At 38.7% G+C, this 7,838-nt stretch overlaps 1 pseudogene; it reads right to left on the bottom strand.

The window, feature by feature from the left end:
- Positions 1-1,095: 1,095 nt before the first annotated feature.
- LOC101325721 (large ribosomal subunit protein eL28 pseudogene) lies at positions 1,096-1,510 on the bottom strand (annotated as a pseudogene).
- Positions 1,511-7,838: the final 6,328 nt, after the last annotated feature.

Raw genomic sequence — 7,838 nt, 5'->3', positions numbered from 1 at the left:
GTTGTTAGTGTTCTGGATTTGGGGCATTTTAAGACGTAGTGGTAACTGTTGTTTTAATTTGCATTTCCCTAAGGGATGATATAAGAGATGGAGCATCTTTTTTTTTTTTTTTCCGGTACACGGGCCTCTCACTGCTGTGGCCTCTCCCGTTGCGGAGCACAGGCTCCGGACGCGCAGGCTCAGCGGCCATGGCTCACGGGCCCAGCCGCTCCGCGGCACGTGGGATCTTCCCCGACCGGGGCACGAACCCGTGTCCCCTGCATCGGCAGGCGGACTCAACCACTGCGCCACCAGGGAAGCCCGAGCATCTTATTTTTAAGGTTATTTGCCATCTGCATATCTTCTTTCATGAAGTATCTGTTCAAGTCTTTTCCTCACTTTTTAATCAGAGTGTGTGTGTGTGTGTGTGTGTGTGTGTGTGTGTCTGTGTGTGTGTTTTCCTACTGTTGGGTTTTAAGAGCTCTTTGGATATTTTGGATAGCAGTTCTTTAGATATGTCTTTTGCAAATATTTTCTCCCAGTCTGTGGCTTTTCTTCTGTTTCTCTTGACAGTGTCTTCCACAGAGCAGAAGTTTTTCCTTTTAGTAAATCCCAACTTAATTTTTTCTTTCATAGATGGTGCTTTTGGTACTGTATCTAAAAACTGACCGTCAAACCCAAGGTCACCTAGCTTATGCTCTTGCTATCTTCTCGAAGTTTGATAGATTTGTGATTTACATTTTTGTCTATGATCCATTTTGATTTCATCTTTGTGAAAAGTGTAATAAAGTCTGTATAAATTATTTTTGTATATGAATGTCCAATTGTTCAGACACCATTTGTGGAAAAGTCAATCCTTTCTCCACTGAATTGCCTTTTCTCCCTTGTAAAACATCAGTTGATTATAAATGTATGAGTCTATTTCTGGACTCTCTATTCCACTGATGTATTATTTCTATTCTCTCACCACTACTGAGCCATCTTACTATAGCTTTATATTAAGTCTTGAAGTCAAGTAGTATTAGTTGTCGGTTCTCTGGGTTTTTGTTTTTGTTTTTTTTTCTTTGAGGCATGTCAGCTGACAGTTTTGTTGCATGGGGTAAGGGGATACATCGCTCACGAGCTCTCGGTGGGGCGGGTCCACTTCTTCTTCACCATCACAGGCTTCTGGCTGCGCAGGATGGCGGCTGGCTCTGCGGATGGTGGCCATGTGCAAATCTGGGCAGTACTTGTTCTTTCGGATCATGTGTCGGTTGCTGCTGAGGGTGGCCTGGGCATTCTCGTGGATGGGGGTCCGCACATAGGAAGTGGCTGGCTTTCCCTGGCCGGATCTCCGCTTCTTGACCACCACGACCCCTTTGCCGTCCGCCGCCATCTCCTCGCCCACAGTCTTGCGGTGAATGAGCCCGTTGTAGCGGAAGGAGTTGGGAGCCTTGAGGTTACTGGGTTCGGTGCTGTACGTCTGCTTGTTCCTCTTGATCAAGAAGCTGCAGCAGGTCCTCATGATGATCTACTGCAGATGCACGGACATAGCAGCAGCTCCTCTCCTGGCGGCAGCCAGAGACGGAAAGGCCTCTGGCTTTCTTCTTTTTCTTTATTATTATATTGGCTATTCTTGGCCTTCTGCCTTTCCATATATACTTCAGAATCATTTGGTTGACAGTGCCAAAAAGCTTGCTGGGAATTTTATTCAGATTCTGTTAAATCTACTGATTAAATTAGGAAGGATTGACACCTTAATCATAGTGACTCTTCCTATCCATGGACGTGGAATATCCACCTATTTAGATCTTCTTTGATTTCTTTCATCAGAGTTTGTAGTTTTCCTCATACAGATCCTTTACGTATTTTTTAGATTTACATTTAAATATTTTAATTTTTTGGTGCTAATAATGTAAATGTTACTGTGTTTTTAGTTTCGAATTCCAATGGTTCATTGCTGGTATATAAGAAAAATTGACTTTTGTGTATTAATTTTGTGCCCTGTAACCTTCATATAATTCATATTAGTTCCACTCGTGTTTTTGTCAATTCTTTTTCTACATAGACAATCATGTCATCTGTGAACACACAGCTTTATTTCATCTTCCTCAAGCTGTACAAATTTTATTTCCTTTTTAGTCTTATCGCATTAGCTAGGACTTCCAGTACAGTGTTGAATGGGAGTGGTGATACGGGACATCGTTGCTTTGCTCTTGATCTTAGAGGGAAAAGCTTCTAGTTTCTCACCATTAAGTATAACGTTAGTTGTAGGATGTCTGTAGATGTTCTTTATCAAGTTGAAGAATTTCTCTATATTCCTAGCTTTCTTCGACCTAGGACACCTTCCTTACTTTTCTCCATTGTCTTAGTATATTTCTCGTGTTCTACTTCACAGAGCAAAGAGAAACCATCATACATATTGGAATTCTATCTAGTACCCTCTAACAAACCTACAAATCTATTTAGAGGAGCTCTTATCCCTTCTTTAAAACTTATTTCATTAGTGAGGGAGAAGGTCTTCCTATCTAGGACCAAGGCTACCCTTCCTAAATTGGATTCTATTTCTTGGAAACCTCAAAATATCAACCAGACCCTATTCTCCCAATATGGTCAATAATTCTCTTACAGCTAGATTCACCTCCATGATAGTTAAACATCATTAATTATCTCCCTTAAAAAATTCTCTCAACTCACAGGGCCGCTCATTTCCCATTCTCCTCATTTACAATGAAAATAATGAAAAAAAAATCTCTCTATACCTATGAGACCTTAACCATATTAGATTGTATATTTAATTAAAATATCCCCTCCCCATTGCTACCCCCATTCACATTATGTCTGGCCATGTAACTTCCTTTAGTTAATGAAATTATATGTGAGAGTGACATGTGCCACTTCTAAGAAGCTTTTAGAGTAATTGCATGGTCCTGCCACTTTTTTTTTTTTTTTTTTTAAACCACTGTGAGACCAATAATGTCCCAGATAATGGCTCTCACTTCATTCTGGTTCTGAATGATTCAGGACATCAGAAGGGCTGATGTTAATCCAATCCACAATGGATACTGGCTGAGCACCAAGTCAACCTTTGCAATCATATGCCCATCGAAATTTCAAAGTTGTTCTTTATTGCCTCATACTTTAGCCTACATTGACTTGTACATGACTTCTTGCCTCCATTTTCTCTCTCTCCATTACCCTTGACCCACTTAAGTCTGATTTCAGGACTATCTCATTTAAAGATTGTATTGCAATCTGCAAACATAGACTCTTCCTGACTTCTCCCTAGTCCCTTGTTGCTTCCTCTCAGTCCTCAGTCCCCATTTCCTTGGCCATCGAATACTGGAATTTCTCAAGATCTATCCTAAGACTTCATCCCTTCTCACTCTACATTATTTTCTTAAAAAGTCTCAACAGATCTATGATATTATTTTCTTCCTTTGTCTACCTGATGTCCAAACTTATATGTTCAATCCAAATTTCTCTGAGTTTCTGAGTTTATATATATACAGAATATATCTATTGTCTACTTTGTACCTCCACTTAAATACTTTCAAGACGCATCACATTCAATATATCCAAAATCAGGTTTGTTTCTAGCATTTATTTCATTTTCTCTCATTTCCTCACAAGCTTCGTAAGACAGAGCCCATGTCTGTTTTTGACTCTTACTACCTTTGAGAAGGTGCAAAAATTCCAAGCATGATAAATTTAAAAAAATAACAATTATACATATCAGGGTGAAACTGCAGATAAAGATACAATGTTTAAAGTGAAAAGAAAAGGTGTTTTTCATTCGAGGATTGACTATAGTCAGACAGCTGACTTCTTAGAACTGACAGAGAAAGCCAGAAGTTAGTGGAATAGTATAGTTAAGAGGCTGCAACAAACACTCTCAACCTAGAATTGTACATTCAATGAAAAGATCTTTCAAGAATGAAACAGGATTAGAGACTTTTTCACCTAATTTAAACACTGAAGAGCATGTAGTACCAGTGGCTCCTCTCTAAAGAGAATCCCAAAAGATATACTTTAGGCAGAAGAAAAATGATACCAGATGGAAATCTGAGATGCAAGAATAATGCAGGACAGGAGACTGGCAAATATGTGGGTGAATCTATACAAACATTTACTGAATAAAACCATAATGTCTAATTTTGAAATACAGAAGGAAAATGAAAGGACATAATTCAAGAATGGAGTGACAAAGAATATCAAGGGAATGACACATACTCAGGATACTGTTACCATTTTCTTTTAAAACTGTGTGTAGGTTACATATTTAGTGTACTGTTTTTCTTTATACCCTACAGATGTTTTATAAATATTGCTTTAACTAATATTTAATAAAAATATAAAAATGCATTTTCTTATCTCCAGCTGAGTATGAAACATGTTTATGGAGAAGTAAACTCTATAATTCATTAGAAAGTAAGACCAGCCTAGTTCACTATTCCTCATGTTTCCTAAACTATAGATGTATTCCAAGAGCTGATCCATGTTTTGAAACCCTTTAGTTTAGTGGCTTGGTCTATAATTCTGCACCAAAATAGTTGCAGCCTTCTATGCAGTCCTCTGAGGTATTAGTGGGTGCTTCAGACATCTGGACAAGATGAGCTAAGTGCAAAAAACCACAGTACTCTATTTTGTTTTAAAGGAAATGATCGGGCTTCCCTGGTGGAGCAGTGGTTAAGAATCTGCCTGCCAACGCAGGGGTCACGGGTTCGAGCCCTGGTAGGGGAAGATCCCACATGCCGCGGAGCAACTAAGCCCGTGCGCCACAACTACTGAGCTTCCGCTCTAGAGCCCGTGAGCCACAACTTCTGAAGCCCGCGTGCCTAGAGCCCATGCTCCAGAGCAAGAGAAGCCACCACAATGAGAAGCCCTTGCACCACAACGAAGAGCAGCCCCTGCTCGCCGCAACTAGAGAAAGCCCATGCGCAGCAACGAGACGCAATGCAGCCAAAAATAAATGAATTTATAATAAATAATAAAGGAAATGATCTACTTGATATAGTTGGAAAAATGGGATTAGTGAGGTCATCTGGAATTTCATTATCTACAATGATTTTAATAACAAGATTATGTAACAACAGTTGAAGGTCACTTGCTATGTAAAGGCATTACTGTAGTTCTAAAAGCTACTCTGAATTATTACATTACTGTGCCAGAAATGCAAATCTTCTTGAAGCTGTAGTGGTAAAATACTAACTTTTTCTGGCATCCTGCTCTGTAACACAAAATATCACCCTTCACAGCTTCTACAGAGGACACAATTAGTCTTAAGAGAGTCATCACGGCAGACACTCATAGATCCTGCCATACGATGGAAAATTTCTACAACAAAGTGCCTAATCATTTTAACTAAGTATTTAGCTGTAATCTTATAACATCTTTATAAAATCAGTCAGATAACAATTTCAATTATTTCAGTACAACTTGGGAAGTTTTAGCTAGGGAAGTAGCAAAAGCACAATATACTGTTGAGAACTACAGAACAGCCAGGCGAAATCTGTCCATGGTCCTGAAAAGGCCACCCACTGGGGTTTGTTTATTGTATGGTCAACACATACATAAATTAATTTCAAGATTATCAGTTACTTTTTATTACTTATTTATTGTCTGATATTACCTTTGAGAAGAAACGTGCCACATTCAGGGATATTGTAATTATTTCAATTTATATTAATATTTGAATAAAATTTCTAACAACTACTAATTTTTCCTCATATTTAACTTCATTTTAAGTATGACCTAAGAAGAGCAGAAGGCCTGCTACCAAAAAGCATTTTCATATGGAGGTATGCTGGTTTTTCTCCATCACTCCCTTTCCAAGATCTCCATACTTCTCTGCTCTGCAGACCTGGGTGTCTGATCTCTAGGACATATTGTTACACTAACTTCTGATTGGAAAATGCCTGTAAGAAGCATCTGCAGGACAGCAGATCAGCAGGTAGGGTGGGAGAGATTGAGATATTTCCTCCCTGCATATTCACTGCTGTGGCAAAATTTTTCAGGAATAATTATAACTTTTGAAGACTATCACATCTACCAAATGATCTCGTTTAGGGCTCTAGCTCTCTTGGGCTCATCCCCTTGTTTCTTAGCTTTTAACAGATACAACTTCTTCCTACTGTTGCTATTCTCTGGTGCTTCATCTTTTGTTTGCTTCCTTAGTCCTGCCAACCACTCTGTAAGTCGACCTTTCCTTAAAAAACTTTCTTCATTTAAACCATCTGCGTGCACCTTACTTCCTGCCAGGTCCGTGAGTGATACAGAAAGTGTTTGAACCATAACTAATATATTCAATTGAGAAGACAGAGGAGCAGAATATTACTACTCTTAACATTAAAAGCCCACAAAATATACAAGTCAGAAGGGAACAGGCTATAAGCACTGTGAATGCAAATACATGGCTACTTTTCTATGTAATTGAAGACTGACTCATGCATCCATTATTAATAGTAGGTATCAATAAGTATTTTTTAAAATATTTGGAGTTTACTATGGAGTTAGCTCAAAATTTTAGAATACAGTATTACTAAAATCAAGGATTCCTTTAGTCATACGTAGGCTTATTAATTTTACTCATTAGTTTCAGAAAGAGAAAAAAATTGCACATAAAACCCAAAGACTGCCCCCAGAATTCCTGCCACCAACACATAAACAGATGCCATTGGTCAAGAATGCAACATTAATTACAGAAAAAATTTATCTGATCTCTTGCTCTATTAATAGGTCATTAACATTTTTGAAAATTCTTCATACTTGAAAGCAGCTCAGTTTAAGGTTATATGCAGTTTAAGGTGTTCATATTTAATAGGAGATGTAAATATACTAATTGATGGGCCAGGGCATATAGAAGAGAGAAATTATAACAGGTTAGACTTGTCTTCTCAGGAATGATCTTCCTGCAAGAAATCAGCACCCTGGAGGCGTTCCTTTATATGAATGAAGGCCTAAAGGCTATAACAGTGCAACAGAATTAAGAAGACAAGGTTGCTGTAATGGCCATTTTTGCAGAAATAAGCGTAAGGGCCTGGAATTCACCATCAACTTTAAAAGTCAGTGTAGCACAATGTTCACTGCAGCTCTATTTACAATAGCCGGGACATGGAAGCAACCTAAGTGTCCATCGACAGATGAATGGATAAAGAAGATGTGGCACATATATACCATGGAATATTACTCAGCCATAAAAAGAAACAGAATTGAGTTATTTGCAGTGAGGTGGATGGACCTAGAGTCTGTCATACAGAGTGAAGTAAGTCAGAAAGAGAAAAACAAATACTGCATGCTAACACATATATATGGAATCTAAAAAAAAAAAAAAAAAAAAGGTTCTGAAGAACCTAGGGGCAGGATAGGAATAAAGATGCAGACGTAGAGAATGGACTTGAGGACACGGGGAGGGGGAAGGGTAAGCTGGGAAGAAGTGAGAGAGTGGCATAGACATATATACACTACCAAATGTAGAACAGATAGCTAGTGGGAAGCAGCCACATAGCACAGGGAGATCAGCTCGGTGCTTTGTGACCACCTACAGGGGTGGGATAGGGAGGGTGGGAGGGAGATGCAAGAGGCAGCGGATATGGGGATGTATGTATACATACAGCTGATTCATTTTGTTATACAGCAGAAACTAACACACCATTGTAAAGCAATTATACTCCAATAAAGATGTTAAAAAAAATAAAATAAAAGTCCGATATTTCGAGTAGGAAAACAATGTGCTAACATAACAAATGTGAGAAATTTTGCAATTTCTGGTTTTTGGAGTTCAAGAGAGTTACTCAGTGCAAGGGGAAGGTCGAGGATAAATTGCTGATATAGCTCTTCGAAAACAATATGTAACAGCCAATAAATGTGAAGTAGTCACC

The sequence above is a fragment of the Tursiops truncatus genome, chromosome 13, assembly GCF_011762595.2.
Source record: "Tursiops truncatus isolate mTurTru1 chromosome 13, mTurTru1.mat.Y, whole genome shotgun sequence".
Classification (NCBI taxonomy): domain Eukaryota; kingdom Metazoa; phylum Chordata; class Mammalia; order Artiodactyla; family Delphinidae; genus Tursiops; species Tursiops truncatus.
The sequence above is the reverse complement of the archived record's forward strand: the minus strand, read 5'-3'. Positions and strand labels throughout refer to the sequence as shown.